General features: G+C 41.7%; 1 long non-coding RNA gene across 5 annotated transcripts in view; it reads left to right on the top strand.

Moving 5' to 3' along the window:
* The window catches only part of LOC121919541, a 92,986-nt gene that overhangs the window by 60,812 nt on the left and 6,618 nt on the right, over positions 1–25,556 (top strand). The window contains exons 3-7 of one of the 5 annotated variants that reach the window (XR_006101501.1): positions 667–808; positions 5,973–6,074; positions 7,163–7,268; positions 10,807–10,932; positions 15,963–18,990. This is a non-coding gene — a long non-coding RNA (uncharacterized LOC121919541). Of the gene's footprint in view, positions 1–666; positions 809–5,972; positions 6,075–7,162; positions 7,269–9,686; positions 9,842–10,806; positions 10,933–12,611; positions 13,024–15,962; positions 18,991–25,556 lie in introns of those variants that run through there. The other 4 variants (XR_006101499.1, XR_006101503.1, XR_006101502.1 and 1 more) reach the window with 4 other exon arrangements.

Here is a 25,556-nt window from a genome sequence, read left to right on the forward strand (position 1 = left end):
TGTTGGTTATTGTCCATTGTAAAACACAAGAGAATTGTATGTAACTACAACATAAACTTACTCATCCCATGAAAAGATATGGATAAAAGGGAGATTTCAGTTGATTAATTATTGTCCAGTTCCTGAACATCATACCTTTGAACATTCAATCAGAATAAGATGCAGGGAAATTACTATAGCCATGTCTACAAGTCAGAATATGGCAGGCTTTGCATTCCAGCTCTATCATAGTCTTCCCCAGTAGTCAGGCTTTCTCTTCAGTTAACTTTTCCCCACTTTGGGAGACAAGGTGGGATATAAATAAAGCAATTCATTGATTTATTACTCACCCATTTTGCAACAGGTAGTTAAGCTTGATATCATGCACAGACTTCACTTAGAAGAACTGAATCTTGTATCATAATTTATCTTGTATTCTACATCTAATGGTGCTGACTGAATATTGTAATCCTTGTTAAATTGAGGGCATTATTACTTTTGATATCTTGATCATTTCTCTCTGATAACCATAAATTAAATTAAGACATTATTAAATTGACATTTGATTCTGTTTTAATCAGAGTGCAATAAAGAAAGAAACAATATAAGCTCATTACCTCTGAAATAGCTTTTGTATAGAGCTAAAACTCTGATAACCCCTAGGGGTTGTTCTCTTTCCTCTATCAGGAGCTCTCTGATCCATGGAAGTGCACACAGAACAGCGAGGGCTGCTGCGTGGGTATCAACCTTCTTGAAAAGCAGAATAGCTGTATTTCTGGAAACAGAGCTGTCTTCTGTAAAACAGAGAGAAACCAACCATGAAATTCAGGTGGGGATAAAATGGAGGATGTCTCGATCTTCCATCAAAAGCATACATATATCTCAGTTTTTCTACTAACTCCCAATTGCCATGTCGGGATTGTTCAAGTGGATATAATTTTGAACAGTCTTCACTGACCTCCTCAGTCATTATCAGTTAGTAAACACAGTATGGCTGGGATAAGAATCACGAATCTGTATACAGTGGACCCTTGATATACACTGGGGTTTGGTTCCAAGATCCCCCATGTATAACGAAATCCGTGTATGCTCAAATCCCATTAAATATAATGACATAACCAAATGGTGTCCCTTTTAAAAAATGGAAAATCAAGGTTTGATATTTGAAATTCATACTTTTTTGAACATTTTCAAACTGTGTATGTCTGAATCCGTGTATAAAAAAATCCGTGTATAAGAAGGGACGACTGTATTTCTCAGCTCCACAAGCAAGTAGTTAGCACTAGCTCCATATGGATCCATTTGTACTGGTTTTATGAGCCCCTGCTTGCTTCTTTTTGTAAGCAATGCATGTTCATGTATTATAACCTCATGGGGTCTTTGTTGCATTTTGTTTGAGTTTTTATGTTTCCCACTCTAGGTACAGAAATAGAATGGTATCAAATTTGTTATTATATGCTCTCAAGTCAGTTCCAACTTATGTCAACTTTGTCATGGGATTTTCTTGCCAAGATTTCTTCAGAGGAGGCTTGCCAGTGCTTTCCTCTTAGACTGAAAGAGTGTGGCTTGCCCAAAGAAGGCACTCCAAAGCTGTGCAGGGATTCAAACTTTGGTCTCCTGGAATCATAGTTCATCACTCTAACCACTACGCAACACTGGCTCTATACAAGGTGGCAAGAACATTAACAACAGCAAAAGGTAGAAGTGTAGAGAAAAGAGAGCAAAGAGCAAGTTTAGTAGCCATTGTTTATCGAATAACATATGCCAGAGGGGTGGCAAAGTTAGTTTGGTCCAGAAAAACACAAGATTGTTTATGGCATAATCATGGCCACAATCCACTTTATCAGTGTAGATCAGCGGCTATTCACACTATGTGACTGTAAGACCATGATCCCCTTTAACCACCATGGCTACATCCTATGCAATCCTCCTTGGGTTTGTAGTTTGTTCAGGGGCACCAGAGGAGGATTCTCTAGCTGAGGATTCCAAAGGCCCTTTCCTCCCAGGATCCCATAGGATGGAGTTGTTAAAGTGGAATTATAGCGCTATGATTTTTTTTCAGTATGAATGGGCCTCTGGTCTTTAGCAGGAAGTTAGGAAGCTTCCCCAATTGCTCCTGCTGTGGTCCCATTTCAGATCTGGTTCTCCATGCCTATGCCTTATATTGAAACTTTTCAAACTACACAGTTATAATGCTATTATTCCATTTTAGCTGCTATTATAGCATCCTATGAAATCCTGGATTTAGCAGTTGAGGGAGAGGCCTTTGGACTTTTCAGCCAGAGTGTCTCTGACCAGACCACAAATCCCAGGATTCTAGAAGAGGCAGACCTAGCAGTTCATGTGAAATCAGCATGCTATAATAGTATTGTGTGAAAGGTCCCACTATCACACAGGATGTGTTTGTAGGTTTGTCCTCAGGGCAAGTGTCAGGATGCAAATAATTCCAAGGTTGCTGCAAAGAAACATAGGAGCAGAGATGAATAGACACATAGGAGCAATGATGAAAAAACAGTGAGAAATAGAAGCGAGTCAAAAAGAAAGTGCTACCTAGCCATTCTGTAATGGGATCAGAGTTTTACAATGGGTATATTGCATGCTTAGGCTTGGATGAGGGCTTTCATTCCAATACATTGAGAAGTGGGTATGCCATGTCATTCTCCAACTCACAAAAGAAGCAGCAGTAAAATGTTCCCGTCATAGAATTTTTTCCATCCCGACAATAATAAGACCCTGAGGGTGAAACTGCAAATGAAGGTGCTCCTACCCTGACAGAAGGGCAGATGTAATGTAGACTATATTTTTCTGGAACTCACAAAACCATGATTTAAAAGATAGGATAACTTAGCAGATATTAAGAAGAGGAATGGAAAACAGTTCTAGCTGACTAACAAACAGAAATTAGTAAAAATAATATTGAAATCCTTATGTCTGCTCGGTTTAAGAGCACAGTGGGAAAGAGTGAAATGCCTTTTGTAAGGTCCCAGTGAATTTAGGAATGTTTTCCATACAAGAAAGCTTAGTAAAATCCAGTAACCTCTACTTATTCTTTAATTTTTGTTTCTAAATGTAGTAAAATAAATAAATAAATAAATAATAATAATAATAATAATAATAATATTTATTTGTATACCGCCCTCTGGCAAACCAGAGAATACAGTAAAATAAAAGATGTGCTCTTCCCACAGTTTCCATGTGGAAGGGAGAATGACACTGGGGGTCTTTAAGTCTAAATTTAAACTAAATCCATTCCTAGGTTCATTGTTCCTTGAAGGGGCCATGCCCTGGGCAAGTTAACTTTTAGTAAGGAGTATGGGGGTTGTAGTGGGGTGCTGGAGCATCTTTCAGATATAATGTCAATAGCGCATTAACTAACTCTTCTACAGCTCAGAAGAAGGCAATGTCCTGAATGTCTTTTACTGTGAAACCCCTATGATGAGACCAAGCAAAATGAAACAAGAGATAGTACCAGAAGATGAAAATCTCAGGTTGGAAAGACATTCAACCAGCTAATGAAGAAGAGCAGAGAACAAGTAGCAATGCTCTGTCTCAAGTGGATTCGAGATGAAAGGACTTTCAGACCATATTGCAGATGGTTTGATTCAGCAAAGGAAGCCACAGCCCTGAGTTTGCAAGACCTGATTTATGGCAAACAACAACTAGTGAAGGTTGCAAAATACAGGTTAAGCAAGGATGATGCTGTATACTAATGCCGCTCTAAGAGGCAAAGACAGAAGGCCTCAAGTGCTAGTTGGCCATGCTAGCTTTCAAGTGGAAGAAATGTTTCACTTTGGGGCAGAGGACTCTCCTTTCAGGGAGAGCTGCATACATCCCCAGAGACCAGGACAATCCTAACTAAGTTGTTTTGAGATGTTGCCCTGTGTCCTGAGAGTTTAAATAAGCACTGTTACTTCAAAGACATTTCTGTGGAGTTTCGTTTATCATATTCGAAAGATGATGCAAACATAGTGCTTGGGTGGGGCTTCTAAACTCTTGTAATGGTAGTCTTCCACCATTTTGGGACAAGAATGGCACCTGCATCATATTATTTCTGGAGCAGCAATTCAGTTAGTGCATGTTGCCACCCAATAATCATTAGCAAAAACCTGGAGCAATGAATGGACAGGAGAGGATTTGACTACAGTTACAGCAGTTGCTTTAAGACCAGCTAACGGGAAAGCACATCAACGATCAGTATTTATTAGATTTGTTTAGAAGATTAGCATGTACAGTCAAGCCTGTACCCTTTCTATTAGCAATGTATTTTTCACAGTGGAAGGACTGAAGCCTCATTAAGCAATAAGCACGCAAAGCTTAAAGTTACTGTTCACTGATTACTAGCCATAGAGGCGGTGACAACCAAAGCAAGACCTTCTGATCTCTCTGAAGAGAATATGCATTCTAAATGTGGCACGGCTTTCTTTATTAGTGTGGGCAATGGTTCTTTAGGAAATTTTGATTTAAAGCTTCATTTAATCAAAGCCAGTCAGAGAAAGCCAGCTAAATCAACAAGCGTTGAGCTTGTTGCTACAAGCCCCATTCATTTCAGTGAAGGTATATATGCCTACTTTGTTGATAGATTAATCTCTTAATGAAGTATATGTTTCTACAGGAACTAGCACATGAGGCTCCAGGATCCACTCATACTTTTTTTTTTGGTCGAAGTGTGGTGAGTGATGGCTGATGAAGTGTGTTTGTGTTGTCACCAGGTAAAAAAAGCTTGTAGAACTAAGGCACAGACATCCAAAGGGAGCCGTTGAATCTATCCTCACTCTCCCTCCCACATTTTAATGCTCTAGTCAAAGTATAAACTATAAATGTACAAAGCCAAATAATAGATCTTTACTGATGGGCATGACATGTACCTCTACGGTACCAGCCTTTCATAGTATACATTGTGTTTCTGCATGATATTTACAGTATGTATACATAGGCAGACAGGCACACCAGAGCACTTCCTATATTATACTACACTGATATTTCTATAGGTTGCTACTACACTGTAGTTCTGAAAGAGAAGGAAAATGGTTGCAGGAAAACTCAACTTTTTTTGTTTCAAGAATTGGGCTACCTTTAAAAACTCAGTGAAAAAACTCACTAGTATTGTGAGCTGATACTTGCAAGTTACATTTCATGGGGAAATAGAAAAATCAAAGGATATTTCTAACAGAAGTGAATATTTATCTGTACCAAATCTTTTGGTAAGCCCTAACTAGGCAATACAAACCTGGTATTGAATAGGGCTGCTTGTACCTAGTATACATAGGTTCAATCTGCACTGCAGAAATATTGCAGTTTGACACTGCTTTAACTGCCATGGCTCAGTTCTATGGTATTCTGAGATTTGTAATTTTGCGAGATATTTAGTCTTCACTTCCAGATAGCTCTGGTGCCACAACAAACTACATATCCCAGAATTCCATAGCATTGACCCATGGCAGTTAATGCGGTGTCAAACTGCATTATTTCTCCAGTGCAGATTAAATCATAGTATCTAAAAAGTTGTCACGAATCTGGAACAAACCAGTTTTGTGCTCAACAAGAACAGTGTCTGGAAAACTAACCTAATATATTCTCAAAAGATATAGCCATGTTAATCTGTAGAATCAATATGTAGAGAGATTTTGTAGCACCCTTAAGACTAATTGAATGAAAGAAGTTGGCAGCATGAGCTTTTGTAAACTTCAGTCTACTTCTGCAGACAAATGCATCTGAGGAAGTAGACTGAAGTCTATGAAAGCTCATGCTGCCAACTTCTTTCTTTCAGTTAGTCTCAAAGGTGCTGCAAAATCTCTCTACATAGTAATATTTTATGACAGTGTTAATCTGTTTCAGAGTTTCATAAAAGTGAAAGCCATGTTTTTGCTCAGGCTGCAACCGTATACACAATTAGTTTTATTTATTACATTTATATCCTCCCAAAACATACAGGGAAACATACAGAGATCTCAATCTCTCTCTATTTCTCTTGTCCCTTCTTTTCTCCTGATTAGACTGGGAGAGAAAAGCTGACCTAGGGTTACCCAGGAAGCTTCATGGTTGAGTCCTTGGGAAGCTGTCCATCCATATCATCATGCTTGGCAGTAAGGACCAAAGTAAGGTACCTAGGGTTAATCTGCATTGATGGTTGTAACATGCTCATTTTTTACTACTGAATTTTACCACTGAATTCATGGCAGAAGAAAGATCTGTGCCAGAGACATCCTGACTTATTGCTCAGTCTCATACTGCAAAATCCTTTGTACAAGTATTCCAAAGTTTGCCCCACAGAGTTTGATTTGTAATTGCTATTGCAATTTTTAATGTAATGTATTTGTTGTTTTTATTGTGTTTTATATTGTATTGCTATGCTGTATTGGCATGTGTATGTAACCCGCCTTGATCACAGGAAAGGCGGGCTGGAAATAAATATTTTATTTATTATTTTATTATTGATGTGATTTAAAACCAAGTAATAGGTCATAGCTAATGCACAGTTTGACCAGGAATGGTTCTGCATTCCCTTCCATTCCAATTAGAAGCAGTGCTGACTGAAACTCAAAATTTGGACCATAGAAAGGGAAATGATTTTTTAAAAGCCCTTGTTACAGATCAGACTTACTTTGATTCCTAACCAAAACATACCGAATACAGCCTATACAATAGGGTCTAAGAAGGTTTTATGTATTAAAAATTATGTGTGTATGAATGGGATCAAAGAGACCAATGCCAGGAAAAATGCTCATTCAAATGTGAACAAAGAGATGAGAACACCTACATTTCTATCAACATTTGGATAGGAGCAAATTTAAATGTGGTGCTCTATTACACAATATGATAGAGTTGTTTGCGAGGTGATGGCAGCCTACTCGTTGTTGTGTGTTTACCTGATCGTGCAGCCCTATCCTTACTTTTTATCCTTACTTTTTATAAACTATCATTTGTTTATACTCTCCAGTCTGCCCATACATGAACCTATACAGTATTGTCTTTTAAATTGGAATTTTGTACTGTAATTGTGCTGGCCAAATGGCTGTAATAAATTTTATATATTATGACCACTTTCTAACAGGTGCACTGGCTAATGCAGTTATAATGTCAGGTAACCAAAGATTCAACTAGACCCAGAGTGGCATCATATTTAGGATCTCTGTTTTGAATGAATAACATAAACAAGGCACTGTCCATACCGTTGTTTTGATAGGACAGTTAACAGGTAGCCAGAGGCTAGGAAGATGAAAAAGAAGCCAAGCTGGAATAGCAATTAGACTGCTTCACCTGTCTCCATCATACGAAGAAAGGGCTATAAGGTAACCTCCACACTATGCTGTTCCTGAAAACTGATGAACTGCCCCAACATGCTGATATGAACCAATAAAATAGATATAAAGATGTTTAAAGCTATGCAATGAAGGTTTATAAATATAACAAAGTTCAAGGATATTAACCCCTTGGCTGCCTATTTAGAGATGTCCAGTGCCTCAACAGATGAGATTGTATTTCTAAATAGACATATGACTGAATTATATGGTTTAAGTAGGTAATATCTATGTGATCAGTATAGTAATGCCTACTAAAGAGATGCAGAGAGAAAAAGAGGTTCAATTGCTATAATGGTGTAACAGATTCAAAGATATAGCCCTGTTAGTCTGTACAATCAGTCCTGCAATGCAATGAATGTATGATACCTGCCATGCAATGCAATTTACAATGATGAAAGCAAAGCACCCAGACATTGACATGTTTGTGTTTTCCCCTAAGGGAAATATATATACATGTTTGCATATCTATGATCACATATCATAAATATACACTTTAAAATAGCCATAAAGATTATCAATTATTATTATCATTTTTCCATAGAAATACCGTATCTTGAGATTCCAAGACTTAAGAATGCCTGAGTGGAGTGTAGATGCTAACTCTGCCTGTCTGGTTTTCACAAACATCATCAACTGGATGCCTAGGTAGTCAGAAAGTGATGATGACATTCCAGACAGAATCCAGATTATTTGACAAGTGGCAAGGACCCTCAATCCTTCAGTCTAAAGAAATAGGGATGAGGAACCACACCAGTTTCACCCTTAACCCAGCTCATCTAAACTTATACTTGATACCGATGGCAACTTGCCTTGTAACATATACACACGCACACACAAAAAGCAGATTGGAAAAGCTTGGATTTTCATTGATAGTGTACTATGAAAAAAAGGGTTAAAATCTCTCCATCTAGGTCACACTCCCAATCCTTATGGCTGCTATTTGAAAGACAGACATGCCATGCCAAACTGCACATTTAACATGACATCTAGCGCGTCATCAAAGTATCACTGAAATCAGTGAGACATTCAGAATAAAATATGCATAAGCCTGTGCTGCAAAAGACTAAGCTACAAAGCAGGAACACTCTTATTCACATCTTAACCTAGCCGTGAACTCATTATAACTCTCACTGGTACCTTTATATGTGACTGGATAATATTCTTTACAGTTTTAGGGGTACCATTTTTTGAAAAGCAAAACAGAAGACACATTCAGGACTGACTAATTCCAAGCACTGACTGCTATGTCAATTCTAGCTATGGCAGTTTACAGACCACCCTTTTGGGGCGGCCTGTTCCCACCCCTTTCCCCGCCAGATCAGGGCCTCAGCTGCCACAGCGGCAGCCTCTGAGGCCCGGAACTGCCATTTTGCAGGCTGCAGGGAAGCAGCAAAAGGCCACTTCCCCATGGCCTGGAAAGGGGTGTCCTTGGGCCTTCATGCCCCAAGGACACCCAACAGCGGCGGGGACAAATAGAAAGGGGTCGCTTGGCCCCTTTCTCATTTGTGTTGCTGGCGCAGCCGTGTAAAGGCTGCGCCAGCGACACAAACCTGGAAGGTACATACTAGGGTTAGGGCATCCGGAAAGGACGCCCTTTCCTAACCCTAGTACATACCTAGTACGTACTTTTTGCCCGTCTGTAATGCGCCCTAAATACCTCTGCTATATGATTTATGATCAGTGGTACCAGAAATATTCCTAACCTTTACTGTATTCAAATTACAACAATTTAAATTTTTAATTTAAATAATTGAGTATTTAAAATATTTAATAATACCAACTACTGATCAAATTATGATTAAATTTGCCATACCTAACTAATTGTAAAATGAAGTGTGCTCAAATGATCACAAAGAATACACCATGAAACACATTGGTGTTTGAAATTACTGTGTCTGTACAAATCAATACAATTACTTCATAGTCCATCTCTTTCAGGTACAGTTTGTGCTTTGTTCCTCCATTTGACTAGCACAAGCATATTTTTCTGTAGCACAGAGAACCACTCTGCCAAGATGCTGGAAGTAGTACATATGGGAAGCAGGGAGGAATTAGGAAGCTAGACCCCTCAGATTGGTCAAGGCCCACAGTGAAGGCCACACATAGGCGTGGCTCAGCTTATCTTTTCCCCCTTCCTTTCTTCTTCTGACAACCACCTCAGCTGAAAGCTAATAAGTCACTTGGTGACCCCTACGGAGCTGAGACTGACTGATTTGGGGGCTCCCCTCACCATACTTCAAGTCTTTTCCCCTCTTCCTCATAGCTCTGCTATTGGATTACTAACTTCCTCCAGTCCAGATGTTGTGGGAAAACCTGGACATTTTAAAAATATACCTGAGTAAAAATTAGAACTTTATATTTTTCATAGTTAATTGTTAATTCTTCTGTGTTACAATATGTTCCCAGGTTCTTAAGAGGCGTCTCAGTCCTACACAGGTTAAAGACAAGGGAACTGCATCATCTGCATAAAGGAGTGTAGAAATAGCCCTGCCAATTTAGGTGGATGGAAGTTCTCTCTGGACAATACTCTGACCAGTGAATCAGTGTAGATATTGAACAGGGTAAGAGCCAATAAACAACCCTGTTTCACCCCTCTATATGTGGGTATCACATCTATCAAATGCCCTTCTTGATCACATCTTACTCTCAAAGAGGTTTGGTTATAAAGGCTTTGTATGAGAGTCAGTAGGCACCTATCGATATTAGTGGCCTCCAGTTTTTGCCATATACCTGGACAGAAATGTTAATTCTGAAAAAGAGGGCAAGTCCAGGAAAAGGAGGCTGCATGGTATCCCTATACAGTCTAGTCTATCTTACAGGTAAATTTGCAAGGCATGGCATTTGGATACATTTACATTTCTTCAGTATCTTCACAAATGAGTTGTCACCTCTTTTCTCCCAATGATTTTGTACCCAACCATTGGAAAACTCGCCACATGTACACTGTCACTCTCTCCTGAATAAATACAATAACATGGAGCTTTATCTGTCGAATCCGTGTCTATCACCATCAGTCTAATCTCTGCTTGTCACCATCCTCTCAAAACACACTGAACACTTTGGGTGGGATGAGAGATGGCAGCCGTTATCTACCATGATGAGGGTCAGAGCCTCCCCATGCCTTAAATGAAGCTATGCTTCTCAGAAAACTTTATGCTGAGCCTGATGAAAATGCTAGGAAGAAATTTGGGGAGATAATTGGTCCTCTAATTGGTTCTTTAAGTGTTAAACATTGGAGGGAATGACCATGTGTTAAACATTTGTCTGTTAATGCTTTTATAAATTTACATTTCATTACATCAAATACCAAAACTGGGTGGGGAATTTGTTTTACAGCATTTCACTGAATAAGATCACAGTCCTGTTTGTTGATGAGACATTAACTAAGGCCTGAAGTGCCACTCTGTTTATGAGTTCTTTAGTTTATTCAAAAATCTCATTTACAAGCTCTAATTAAATGTGGGCATATACAGCAAGCATCATAAAAATCACATTACCACTTTCCCCATGTGCTTTTAACACCTAGGTTGACTACGTAAGGCTCTGTGGAAGGAAATGAGAAAGTCTTCCTTGAAGATGATGAGCTAGAATATGTTATGGAATAAGGACCTTGTGAAGGCAAAATTCCACTGAGGAATTCTGAGGCTATGCAGTAAGTATAGAGGAGTTATATATGGCTCAGCTTAGCAGAGGTCTGATAGCAGATCTATTATGCTGGATGAGTTGTGATATGCCTTATGGTGTTGTGATATGCCTTATGGTGACCCTATTCTAGGGTTTTCTTGGCAAGATTTCATAGAATCATAGAATCATAGAGAGACCGCAAGGGCCATCCAGTCCAACCCCATTCTGCCATGCAGGAACTCTCAGTCAAAGCATCCCCATTGACAGATGGCCATCCAGCCTCTGTTTGAAGACCTCCAAGGAAGGAGACTCGACTACACTTTGAGGGAGTTTGTTCCACTGTTGAACAGCCCTTACTGTCAGGAAGCTCCTCCTAATGTTGAGGTGGAATCTCTTTTCCTGCAGCTGGCATCCATTTTTCTGCGTTCTAGTCTCTGGAGCAGCAGAAAACAAGCTTGCTCCCCCCTCCTCGATATGACTTCCCCTCAAGTATTTAAACAGGACTATCATATCACCTCTTAACCTTCTCTTCTCCAGGCTAAACATCCCCAGCTCCTGAGTCGTTCCTCATAGGGCATGATTTCCAGATCCTTCACCATTTGCCTTCCTCTAAGGCTGACAGAAAGTCCGGATTTGTAGGGTAATTTAAATTTCCTAAGGCAGGGGTTCCCAACCTGGGGGTCGCCAGGTTGGGAATCCCTCCCGCCTCCCCTGGTGGTCTGATTGGTAATCATTCACATTTGTTGTTTTCCTTTTTCAAACAGTCATGCTTTTAATGGCTTCTAATTTTATTGATAGTTTGTGCATACCTCTAATTTTTGTATAGCATGAGTTTATTCAGTTTAAGCTCCCTTGAGTCTCAGCCTTGGAAAAATGTGGGATATAAATAAATATCCAGGTATACCTCAGTAAGCAAAGTAGGGGAGCTTATCACGCAAGTCAGCTATGCAACAACTGCACTGTATTAGATGTGTCTTTGCCTCCCAAAAGAACTGCTGTATGTTCATTCTCCATTCTCCAGAATGTTTCTTTCCCCATGGTATTTTGATTTTTTAAATAAGGGAAATAGGGAAATAGCACAGTTCTGATGTAATCCTATTAAGGATTAATATCCAAAGAAACCACAGAATTCAGGAAAGGTTTAAAGAGTCAATGAAAAGTAAATCTAAGGCCTGTTACAGACTGCCAAAATAAAGCTGCTTCGGGTCTCTTTGGAGGTATGCTGTTTAAATGATGCATGGGTCCTAAGAGTCCGGAGGTCACGCCAAAGCCACACTCCATTCCTAAGCATTGGAGTGCAGCTTTGGTACAGCTTCCGGATTCTTAGGATGCATGCATCATTTAAACAGCATACCTCCAAAGAGACCCAAAGCAGCTTTATTTTGGCAGTCTGTAACAGGCCTAAGGAAGTTTAATGAGTAATACGCAAAAACAGAACTAGGCAAGTGTTGGTTTGCAGAAAAAAGCAAAAGAAAAAATGGTGGAAGTAACTTGGTGTATGCTTGTTCCTCGTCCTCATCTAGCCAGGTAATGCTTTTTCTCTCCATAATAGTATCATTATATAATTGTACAATTGTGCAATTGTGGCTTCCTGTGGTTTGTTTTAAAACTAATCACATAGCAAATAGGGTAGTGAAAATGATATTGTCATATTTCAAGTGCATGGAAGCAAACATGGGAACTAATGCCATTAAAATGCAAATGCAGGTTTGGTGCAAAAGACTACCTTTCTGAATATGGGAGAAGCAATTTCAAGTGGAACGACTGGAAACAACTGATTAGTATGATAAGAACAATTTTCTCTGTGTTACTTCTTGTCTTTTGGGGGTTTGTGTGTGTGTAAATATTTTTATCACAACAAAACAACAAACAGATACTGCTTTTCTATATCTAAATAGCAACAAAGTAGGGGGGGAAACACCAATAATTGACCTCAATTTGAAGAAAGAAAGGAAGAACCTAAACAAACTAAAAGGGGAACGCATACTCCCAGGACAGACGGGCAGGAAGTGCCATCCTCAGGCCAATTCTAGGGTTCCAGAGCGCTCAGCAACCGCATGCTCTGGAAACCTAGGATGTGCAGGCGCCGGTGTCATGGCAGCCTCCTGTCCACACAGGGGATGCCATCGTGACGTAAGTGACATGCAGTGTATAGATGTCTCTGCATGTCATTTATGTCACCGGTACACCAATGGCACACCCGTGATGTGCACCAGGCGCCTTAAAAAGAACCCAGTTTTTCTGGGACGCTGTGTGGAAGAAAAACGGGCACCTCCAGCCCACCCTTTCAGAGCGGCGTGTACCAGGCCATAGATACAATAAAGCGGTGGGGGGATTTCCAGTCTAATAATAGCTCTTTAACATCATTTATCTAATTCTCCTAAATTTATTCAAAAGTTAAAGCTAGAAGAAAATTGAGTATTCTTAAGTATACTATCCTGCTAAATAATAGCCCTTATACAGGGCCTAGTTAAAAGCTAAAGCGTTTTTCAAAAAGAACAAAGCCTATACTCAATATGTGTGTGTGTGTATGTGTGTATGTATACACACACACACACCACTCTTAAAAATCTAAAGTCATTATAAAACCATCTTTACAACCTATTTTAGATAAATATTACAAATAGGAGAGAAGGTGAAGTAGCATTTTATGTCAGGGATATTAACACCTGTGAAGAGATCCATGACTTAAATCCTGGAAGCCAGGTTGACAGCATCTGGGTAAAAATTAAGGGGAAGAGAAACAACAACCCAGATTGAGGACTTGGATGATGCCTTCCTGGAACAGATAACCAAACATTCAGAAAGGAGAAGTAGTAATAATGGGGATTTCAGTTATCTTGATACTCGTTAGAAGTCAAACTCTGCCAAAAATTTAAGGTCCAACAAATTCCTCAAATGGCTTACAGACAATGACATTGTCCAGAAGGTAGCAAAAGCAACAAAAGGATCAACTATTTTAGATCTGATCCTAACCAACAATGATAACTTAGGCCCGTTACAGACGGGCGCAAATTACGTCCCCAGGACGTACTAGGGTTAGGAACGTCCTGGGGACGTACAAAATGGCGGCGCCCTATACACATGGGCGCCACCATTGGGATGTCACCACCGCGCCGCCTCCAAACAGGGAGGTGCAGAAGTGACATCCTCGCAACACACGAGGGCGCCTGGGGCGGCCTAGTCGCAGCGCAGGAAGGAGAATTTGCATCGCTGGTGCAACCTTTAGATGGCTGCACCAGCGACGCAAGGCAGAAAGGGGTCGAATGGCCCCTTTCCCCTCCTCCCCACTGCCGTCGGGTGTCCTTGGGGCATGAAGCCCCAAGGACACCCCTTTCCAGGCCGTGGGGAAACAGCCTTTTGCCACTTCCCCGAGGCCTGGAAAGCGGCGGATCGAAGCCTCAGAGGCTGCTGCTGTGGCAGCTGAGGCCCTGATCCGGCGGGGAAAGGGCTGGATACAGGCCGCCCCTTTGGGCGGTCTGCAACGCGCCTTAGTTAATGGGGTGGAAGTTTCAGAATCCTTAGGTGGGAGTCACCATAGCTCCATCTGCTCTGCAGAAATAATCCAGTTTGACACCACTTTCATAGCTCAATGCTATGGAATTCTTGGAAGTGTAGTTTTGTGAGACATTTAGTCTTCTCTGCCAGAGAGCTCTGGTGCCACAACAAATTACAAATCCCAGGATTCCATAGCACTAAGCTATAGCAGCTAAAGTGGTGTCAGACTGGATTATTTCTAAAATATTGATACAGTCCATGTTCTTTTTTAAAGACACATGCCTTCTTATAAAGTCATCAAAGTATGATAGCCTCAGTTTAATCATCTTGGCTTCGAGGAAAAATTAGTTCTTTCATTGCTGCTCTTCTCATTCCTAGCCTTCTGATTTCTTGACTGCAGTCTCTGTTCTGATCAATGTTTGTTATGAGAACTCTTTTACTATTTTGATTTCCTCATTGTCTAGGTTGAATTTAAGTAGATCCTCCATGGTCATTATTTTGTTTTCTTTATGTTCAGCAACTAGCCTGCCTTTGACCTTCCTTAGTAATTGTTCGAAATCCATGGGGCCTGGAAGGGTATAAGAAGACTTTGTAAAAAGGAGTTTCTTTGTCAGAGGCTTTATTAACTGAGGAATTCATAATATTAACAACAACAAAATAATATTACCAAAAATAATAATATCAACAACAACTTTGTTTTGACTTCATATAAGAGAGAGAGTTACAGTTTTCACAGATGCATAATAAAAAATTGACAAGGAAATGCTTGCATGTTCTTGCGAACATTCATGGTTGCTTTTCAGTTTCAAAAGCAGAGGTGCTCTCTTTTTAACTTGGATGAGACAGACACAGTGGGACAGAACATGGCAAAAGAAACTGGCATTAATACTTTATGTAGCGCCTTGGGCGCCTTAGCTTCTGGAGCTTTAATGGCCTGGTGAAAATGGAAGAGAGGTCAGGCTGGTTAAATATTTCAGGAATGTCATCTATCCATACCGACAAGACAGCACTCGATCTTCTGCATTCCTGTTAATGGATTACCTTTCCCAGGCACCAGCAGGAGTAAAGAGAGGTGAACACAGACCAGCAATATTTACTTAATGCAGAAAGGGCCATTGCAAAGGGCATTTTTTCAGTGGAACATAACCCTGTTTTCATCAAAAAGGTATGCCAAACAGAAAGAGTATGATGGGTTGACAAAAAGCAGCAACAGCAGAGAATGACCTTGGAATCATGCAGTCACCTATTTTAGATGGGCTTCAAAGTGGAGAGCATCACAGAACACATAAGGAATGTTTTTCACTGCCAATACCCTAAACCATTTTTTAAAATCAAGCTCTAATGTGGTGATTCCCAACCTTTGGTCCTCCAGATGTTTAGAATGTTAACTCTCAGAACCTCCGGTCAACATGGTTAATGAAAAGGGATTCTTGGAGTTGAAGACCAAAATATCTGGATGTGCAAAGGTTGTGAACCATTCCTTTAGTGAAACTGAGGTTAAATTAAATACTGTTAGCCTTTGTCTTTCTCATTTCTAAAGGGCTTTTTCTCCCATTTCAGACTCCAAAACTTGGAGGGGAATTGCTGAGCAATTTGATAACTATCCTTTCCAGAACTTGTGAGCTGCTATTAAACTCCTGTCATGAGTGAGGCTTTGCGCTTGGCATATGACAAACTCTCTCTTTCTCACATGCACATGTACTACCTGTTAACAGCCTTATAGCAGCAGTTCTAAACTGAGAGTCTGAATGTTGGACTTCAGTTCCCAGCAGTCCCAGCCAGCACTGCCAATGGTGAGAGATTCTGAGCTAAATTCCAGAAACATCTGGAGGCTCCCCAGTTGTGACTGAACCACTGCTGGAGGATTCTCTATTCACTTTGCTGGTCCATAGGCACTGGTAGGAATGAAGGCCTAGCTGGAGGATGACCTGATTCAACTGAAGACTGCAGGAGCCCTGCGAAACACTCTATGTCCAGGATATTTCAATGTACAGCAATCTAATAGCTGTGCATTGCTAGAGGCTGAAATCATTCCCAGCCCCAGCAGTGGCAGCAGTAATTATTATAGGCACTGTGCAGCTCCGATCGACGTGGCTCTTTGTACACCCTGCATACTCAGAAACAGACAGAAGGAAATCTTTTATTACCAAAGCCAGAATTGCAGAGGAGTCTAAACTAGAACCTTTGGGGCATCAGTAATTGAGGGTTTGAATTTCAGTCTTCTTTCACTTAACATGCATTTCTGCCAGAAATCCTGTGCCGCCGCCCCCCAACACACACACACACGCACAGCCTTGTACAATTCCTCTTCTGCCAACATGCTTGTTTTAATGGCCCAGCTCATTCCTGTTGACCAATATAATTTTAAGCCTGAGGAGAAAAAAACCCCACAAAGCACCCATTTGGGGAAAAGAGCTAACATTGGTACACAAAGCTCAGAGGCATGTTTTATCTAATTGGTTTGTTTTCCCTTTAGCTTTGCTTTCGCTACTCTTTCGGCCACAGAATCAAAATGGCTGTTCCTATCTGAGATGAAACACTAATGATACTGGCTTTCTGATTCAAGTTTTAATATGGAGATTAAATTATAGACCATCTACTGGGGAAGAAGTATTTCTCCACATTCCCTTTCATTTTGCTCTGTAAGGGTAACTGTGTACTGATATGAATAAAAGCAAAACTGCAGATTTTGGATGCAACAATTACATATAAATTCCATCTCTTCTGATACTAAGGCCCCATCTGCACTAGCCAGGAAACTCCAAGGGTAGCCTGGAGTATCCCAGCACTGAAACTGCCCTAATCTCCACTGGTTACCTGGTCCACCATTTCCACGACGCCACAGCTGTCTGCACAAGCATTGCACTGAGCCATCGCCATAGATCACTCATTTTTGAGGTCAGAATATGCTGCCCACAGGCAATCATAAGTTGGGCACCTCATCCTGACCTCAGAATGAGTGACCTGCAGTGGGTGGCAGATGTCAGTGGCATTACCAGGGGTGTGTGTGGTGGTGAGGACCACACCAGTTGACACCCAAAGGGTGGGTGACATTACCCAGTCAGTTAGTACAGTCTGGGGGGAGTGGGTGGATGCCTCCTGGGTCCTATGTGATGATAGCAAAACAGGACTCAGAAGGCCGGGAGCGGCTGCTTTCCAGGTCCCTAGTGGCCATGGCCACACAGGACTCGGAAGGCTGGGGGGGCTGCTGAGAGGACCAAGTGCACCCTCTCCTCGCTGCTGCAGCGCCACTCTACAGGCCCTGCCCCAAGAAGCCCGGCCACAAGAAGCCCTGCCTCCTTGCAACGGGTGACACTCTGGGCAGGGACACCACTGGTGACTTGATAGGATGCCTGTGCAGACAGCCATGATGACATGGGAACAGAGGGCTCCAGACTTTCCCAGAAGATCCAGAGCAACAGGTTTATTTTTAAATGTGGTTCTTGTCTGGACTGCTGATACCTGAGCAGTATTTGGGAAATGTGTCTTGCAAACAGGATGATGCCAAAACAGGGAGAAATGGATATAAGGCCACAGAACCTTCATCCTATATAAATCCCTCCTCCTCGTGGCTGCCGCCACCATCTCACAGGGCTGGGGCTGCCGCTACCACCTCCTCCCCCGCACGGCCACCACCACCGCTGCCACCGTGTGGGGCTGCCATCACCACTGCCATCAGCACCATTGTTATTGCGGCAGCGGCAGGCCAGAGGAGGCCTGGCTGGTGTTGGAGAAGGAGGAGGGGGGAGGTGGCGGTGGCGGCAGGCCAGAGGAGGCCTCGCTGGTGCTGGAGGAGGAGGAGCTTTCACTGGTCTTTGCGGCTGAAAGTCCCACCTCTTCTTCCAGCCGGCGGCCTCCCTGACTGGTTGGGAGGCCGGGAAGGGGCGGGACTTCTGGCCACAAAGGCCGCGGGGACTTGTAGGCAGCCAGAAGTCCCACCCCTTCCTGGTCTCCGAGTCAATCAGGGGGCCACCAGGTGGGACGTACAGCCACAAGGGGTTTGCGGCCCAACAAAGGTTGGGAACCGCTGTTCTAGAATATAGGAATTGCTTTCATAGCATGTATTTTTCTTGCCTACTAATAAATCTATTAAGCCTGCCACCTCTGGTATGTTTATTGTCTCCATAGCCAAAAGATTTACTTGCCTTTGGCAAAACAGAGATCTTTCTCCTTGTTTTATTTTATTTTATTTGGCGTTCTGTAAACTTTTTTGAAGCTCAGCTTTAGTGTTAACCAACTCTTGATTTTCTACAATTTGCTTGTCGCTCAGCACCATTACCTCAATCAGCTAAACTGTCTCCTGGGGTGAGCTGGAGTCTAGTCTAAAATTTTATTTCTTCAGTCTTACAAGACACAAAGAAAAAAGAAAAGAAAAAAAGAAATGGGAAGGAAAACAGCAAGCTCAGCACCAGATCAGAAGTCACTTTCTGATTTAGCATAAGGCTGTTCCTTCAATTAAAATGGACTAGAGAAGTGGTGAATGTGGGGAAAATACCTCACATGGCTCCTAAAGGGCATTTAGGGTTCCGTTTTTACCTAGCAGTCCTTAACAGCTCTGGGGCTACATGGACTGTTTTGTGGTTGTGTGCCAAAAAGTCATTTTTCACTTATAGCAATCCTAGGGAGGATCTATCATGGGGTTTTCTTGGCACATTTCTTCAGAGGGGGTTTGCCATCGCCATCCTCTGAGGCTGAGAGCATGTGACTTTGTTAAGGTCACCCCATGGGATTTTATGCTCAAGCAGGGCTTCAAACCCTGGTCTCCAGAGTCATAGGAGATTATCACACTGGCTGTTTTCTCCTGATCTGGGAATGGACTGAGACCGTGAATAAATGGAAGTTATGGCAGAGCTTCATGCCCAGATCGGAGGCATCTTGTACCCAATCAGGACTTCTCCCAGACTTAGCCAAAAAAACCCAACAATAACTGTACTTTTCCATTCATTGCATAGTATTTGAGAAGTCCCAATCGGGTACATGGAACTGTGCCATAACATCTGTTTAGTCTCGGCACAGATTGGGGGAAAAAGCTATGTGCTAATCTCCTTTGTCTCACTACACCATGTATACCATTCCCTGAAGTAGGGGCAGTGGCATACCTAGTGCATCTGACACCACGTGTGGATAATTTTTTAATACCCCTCTACTTTCTTCAACAGCCTTTTTTTCAGATCTGGTGGAGCTGCTGGGTGAGCAGCAAAGGGAAATGACAGAAATGCTGTCAGACGAGAGAGTAACCCAGTCCCATCAGCTGCCGGACCGAGTGACACCCCCTCTGAGGTGTCCCCTGGTGACGTCCACACACCCCTAGCGACACCCCTGAGTAGAGAAACACTGCTCCCAAATGAATCAGAACAGGGATCCCACGCTGTGTGGAATACAGTCCAATGAACTGAGACCAAGCAACCCATTATTCACAAAAGGCCTTAATTGGACTGGCTAATGATTAAAAGCAAATAAGGTCATTTCTGGTTGCATAGGTTCCTCGTAAATATATTGCCACGGTACCAGGAACAAACACTTCAGTTAAATGCTATGTTTTGTTTTGCTCTGATGATAATCGGAAGGCACAAGCACAGGTAGGATTAGACAGACTTTTCATCCCATCATTGCCTCTTTAGGGCCCTTTCTCACTACTGCTTATGACTCCATTTTTACAGTCATAGTTCCATCCTATGGAATCCTGGGACTGGCAGTTTAAGAAGGGGTACTTTGAATTCTCAATCCAAGAGCTCTAGTGCCTCACCAAACTGCAAAATCCCAGGATTTTGTAGGATACAGCCATATTAAAGTGGAATCACAGTGCTATAACTGTTGTGTGCCTTCAGGTCGTTTCTATCTTATGGCAACCCTACGGTGACCCTATTATTTTCCTGGCAAGATTTGTTCAGAGGGGGTTTGTCTTTGCCTTCCTCTCAGGCTGAAAGAGTGTGACTTGACTAAGATCACTCAGGGGTGCCAGCTCAAAAAGAGGCAGCAAAATGGCACTCTTTTTTTCAGCCAGCAAAAGGGCGCCCTTTCCACTGTGGCCGCTATGACTTTGCAGCATTTGGGCGGCGTGCAGCATCTAAACACCATGCTGCCAGAATACCATGAAGCCAACCCACATGTGAGCAGGCAGGTGGCTTCCATGAAGCATCAGGGCAGTGTAAGGGCATGCATCATGCATATGCCATGTTCCTACACCACCTGCAAGGCAGCTTTTAATGCTGATCTGTACTGGTCCTCAGTGGGTTTCAATGGCTGAGTGAGCATTCAAACCCTGGTCTCCAGTCATAGTCCAATGCTCACACCGATAAATCATGCTGACTCTTGATGCTATGATTATGTTGCAGTGAAAGAGCCCCTGGCCTTCTGATACAGGAAGATAAGTGGATGGTCTAATGGAGAACAAGATGGTTCTTGGAGGCTATCACAATGGGATTGAAATTGAAGAGGCAAAGAGGTCAGGCCATGTGCTGAGAGGGACATTGGGGTAGAAAGTGGCACTTAATGCTGTAACTGCTGCCTGAACAAGAGTGTCAGTCCCAAAGTGCAGATGTCAGTAGGCTGTGCAGGTTTGCATGCTGCAAACACCATCTTTAAGCCACACTGAACTCAGCATGACCTAACTCCCGGGCAAATAGGTACAAACCTGCTGCCTTAATAACTTAATTGGCTACATTTCTCTGGCTTGGTGATCCAGGTAATGAACCCATGAAAAGCAAGACAAAAAGCAAGATGTGACAGGTTGTTCTATGCCCTGCTTTAAAATTACACTGTATCCATCTCAGCACTTGACAGAAATATTGCAAAATGGTACATAGAAAGTGCAGCCAAGTTTAAATGAGGAGGCCCAGGACAAAGGGTGAGCTTCTGGTTCAGACAAGCAATTTCATCTGTTTCTAAAAATGCCATTCTGTCTCCTTTTTGAGTTCTCATGAATAGTACTGGATCATCAACAATGCTAGTCTCCAAATCCTTATATTAGTTCACAACCAAAACCGAACACAACTATAACTCTACTTGAGTGAATTTCACATGCTCATCTTACATTGATGTATCATAGTAAGACTTCTCCCCTTCATTTTTGTAATTCCTTTCATTGGGATGCCTGATTTTGGCAACAATGATCTTAAATTGTTTTGTGTGGGGAATAGACACATGCTTTCTACACAAAATGAGCTTTAAAAAGAATTTTGTGACATCTTAAAACTAATGTACTGATTGTAGCATGGCCTTCTGTGTATTGGGCTTTCTGCATTAACTTCATGGTGCATTCATTCACATAGACAGTGTGTGTATGTGTGTGTGTCACATACACATATATGTATGTACATTGCTTAGAAAAGGAACTTTTCCAAACTTATCTTCCTTCCTCTCTCCCCCAGCCACCTAGTTCATTTACTTTATTGGTTAAATGAAGAGAAAAGGTGGGAAAAAACAGTGGGGCAAAAGGCCATGTAATATAAATGCCAACAGCAGAGTCCAAATGTATACACAGAGTAATAAACAGGAATTAATTTACATACAACTCTTCTACAGGACAGAATAAATAGATACAAATCTGATATTAAAAATGGCAATATTTAAAAGTCATTGGAAGAACACTCACAGGACATTTGTTACTTACAAAGCATCCACTGTGGAGGCAAGAAATGTTAAAGGGAGCATTGAACTGAGAACCTGCTAAATTACAATTTACTGAGAGGTTCAGTTTTACCTTCAGAGGTTCCCATCATATTGCATGGCTTATCCACAGATTTATCATAGTCCATTTCCCCCAATCTGGGCATTATTATTATTATTATTATTATTATTATTATTATCCTTTATTTATAAAGCGCTGTAAATTTTATGTAAATTTACATAAAATGTGCACATTGTACTAATTATTCTAATTATAGAAATTCAGTAAATTAATGGTTGTTGTTTTTGTTTCCTTCTACTACATTTCAACGTCCATTTCACTTGTTTCTCTCACAAAAATTTCACAGAAGAGTGCCTTAGGTTTTGCCCCTCAACTTGGCACCCACAAGAGCTATAAAACTACTTTTTAAAAAATGAAAGTTTGGAATCCTGGTCTCCAAACTGGCACAGGTTGGCATGGCCAGGTGGCCCAGCTCTCTCACTTCAGCCTGGAGGTGTGTCACAGGAGGCCCCTCCATATGAAGCCTCCTTTCCTTGGCACACAAAGCTAGCATGTCAGAAAGGTCACAGCATGTCCTTTCCCCTCCCCAACATCCTGCTTTTGCTTTATGGAGAGAATTTTTCCAGAGAGAGAGTTCTATCTCATTGAGGACCAAACTAATATCTGAATTAACACTTTTTGATATGAGGACATCATCTACTTGTAATTCTATATAGTCTTGTCATTGGCTATTTGAAACATTTTAGAAAGTAAACAAAAAAATAGTATTTCAATTGCTGGGTCATTTCCAAAGCAGTTCCAGAAGCAGCTGTCTGTCTGTTCAGGGGCAGAATACATAATATGCCAGTGGAGTTCCCACTTTATCCCATGGTAAAAAGAAGTCAGGTGGGACAGACAAACATCTGGCAGAAGCTTTGGAGAGTAGACAGTACAGTTAGAGTAGACAGTACTGTTCTCCCAGGATCAATAAATAGTCTGCCTCAGGGTATTGTAACTTTGCATTCCCTTGTATTGTTTAGCCACAGTAATATATGAAGTATCTTTGAATATACTTCTCACAGTACATTTTGAGGACACTACACAACTCAGGTCAGCATGGTATTGTGGTTTACATGTTGGACTAGGATTCTGGAAACCAGGGAATCCCCACTCAGGAAACCCACTGGGCAACCTTGAACAAACCACATATTCTCAGCTTCAGAGGAAGGCAATGGCGAGCCCGCTCTGAACCAATCTTGCCAAGAAAACCCCATGACTATGACTATAGGGTTGTCTTGGTGGTAGTAGAAATAATAATAATAAATAATAATAAAACAATCCACCTTCTATTGCTTGAGACAGGTAACAACAGATTAAAATACAACAATAGATAACCAGTTAAAAACACAACTTGAAGGCACACAACAACTCTGCAACTCACCTCTGAAAAAGCATGCAAACTTCCTGCTTGATTACTCATACTCACAGCTCGCAGTGCTTCTAACTATAAAACACTGCTACTCCAGTAGTAGCTAGGCAGTTTCCAGTCTGTTTGGGATTGTTCCTGTGTATTACTCATACAGAATTTTGCATGCCTTTGCAGACACAGGTGTGACTCATGGGAACCACCAGAGGCTTTTAAAACAGAACATAAGAAGCAACCTTTAGAGTTCATGTAAATCTTGCCAGCATCTAAGGGCACACAGCCTCCACAGTGCATTTGAACCGCTCTGCTTTCCCCAGCAGTGGAGATTAACTGGCATATACTATTCCTGCATGTTTGAGTTCGGTTACAGTTGATGTGCTATGCTAAGCTTTGAAAGAAACCCTGGAGACTGATTTCCATTCTAGGCACTTGAGGAAAGGAAACTTTCTAAGTAGTAGGGGGGGGGGGGTCGGGATGAGAATCAACAGACCTCAGCAAGAGTCTTACCACATCAAGCACAGAGTGTGTACTTTGAAAGGATCAAATGCTATTGTATGCCAGAAAAGGTTTGCCTTCTAATGACCTTATTTTGCATACATCAGTAATTTCAAATAAAAATGTGGAAAGAGGATATAAGAAGCTCTTAAAATAAAAAGCATTCTGGTTTAGGGGTATTTGTGTGATAAAATGTTGCACTCATTTAGGTGGCATTCCCCAAAATGCTCATGTATGGCAAATGCTCTTTCTGTTTAATCTCATACTCATAGATAGATTGGAAATTATGACTGAGGAAGAATTGGGCACAAGTAGCCCTTATGTATGGACTGGATGGGAGAATCCATATGAAGTTACAATAATTCATGGCCCAGGAATCCATGCCACTTGGAATCATAGAATCATAGAGTTGGAAGAGACCATGCAGGAAATCTCAATCAAAGCATACACAACAGATGGCCATCCAGCCTCTGTTTAAAGACCTCCAAGGAAGGAGACTCTATCACCCTCCGAGGGAGTGCATTCCACTGTCGAACAGCCCTTACTGTCAGGAAGTTCCTCCTAATGTTGAGGTGGAATCTCTTTTCTTGGAGCTTGCATCCATTGCTCTGGGTCCTAGTCTGTGGAGCTGCAGAAAACAAGCTTGCTCCCTCCTCAATATGACATCCCTTCCAGTATTTAAACAGGGCTATCATATCACCTCTTAACCTTCTCTTCTCCAGGCTAAACATCCCCAGCTCCCTAAGTCGTTCCTCCTAGGACATGGCTTCCAGACCCTTCACTATTTTAGTCGCTCTCCTTTGGACATGCTCCAGTTTCTCAATGTCCTTTTTGAATTGTGGTACCCAGAACTGGACACAGTATTCCAGGTGGGGCCTGACCAAAGCAGAATATAGTGGCACTATTACTTCCCTTGCTCTAGACACTGTACTTCTGTTGATGCAGCCTAAAATCGCATTGGCCTTGTTAGCTGCTGCATTACACTGTTGACTCATATTTCAACTTATGGTCTACTTGGACTCCTAGATCCCTTTCACACGTAGTCTCATTCAGCCAGGTGTCCCCCGTCCTATATCTGGGCATTTTATTTACCTTGCATTTCTCTGTGTTGACATTCATTTTGTTAGTTTTGGCCCAGTTTTCTAGTCTATTCAGGTCACTTTGAATTTTGATCCTGTCCTCTGGGGTATTAGTTATTCCTCCTAATTTGGTGACATCTGCAAATTTGATGAGTATGCCCCCAATTCTGTCATCCAAGTCATTGATAAAAATGTTGAATAGCACTGGGCCCAGGACAGAACCCTGTGGGACCCCACTGGTCACTTCTCTCCAGGAAGAAAAGGAGCCATTATTGAGCATCCTTTGGGTTCAGCCAGTCAACCAAATACAAATCCATGTAACAATTACTTTGTCTAGCCCACATTTCTCTAGCTTATTTGCAAGAAAGTCATGAGGAACCCTGTCAAAGATGTGGATTCACTAGTAACTATAGTACCGTGAAGGACAGCAGGCCAGGTTACTGGGTGTCAGACAGGTTGTGCGGTCCAAACATCACTGTCTATGAACAGAGAAGAAAGGAAAGGAAAGGAAAGGAAAGGAAAGGAAAGGAAAGGAAAGGAAAGGA

The sequence above is a fragment of the Sceloporus undulatus genome, chromosome 1, assembly GCF_019175285.1.
Source record: "Sceloporus undulatus isolate JIND9_A2432 ecotype Alabama chromosome 1, SceUnd_v1.1, whole genome shotgun sequence".
In the NCBI taxonomy this organism is placed as follows: Eukaryota; Metazoa; Chordata; class Lepidosauria; order Squamata; family Phrynosomatidae; genus Sceloporus; species Sceloporus undulatus.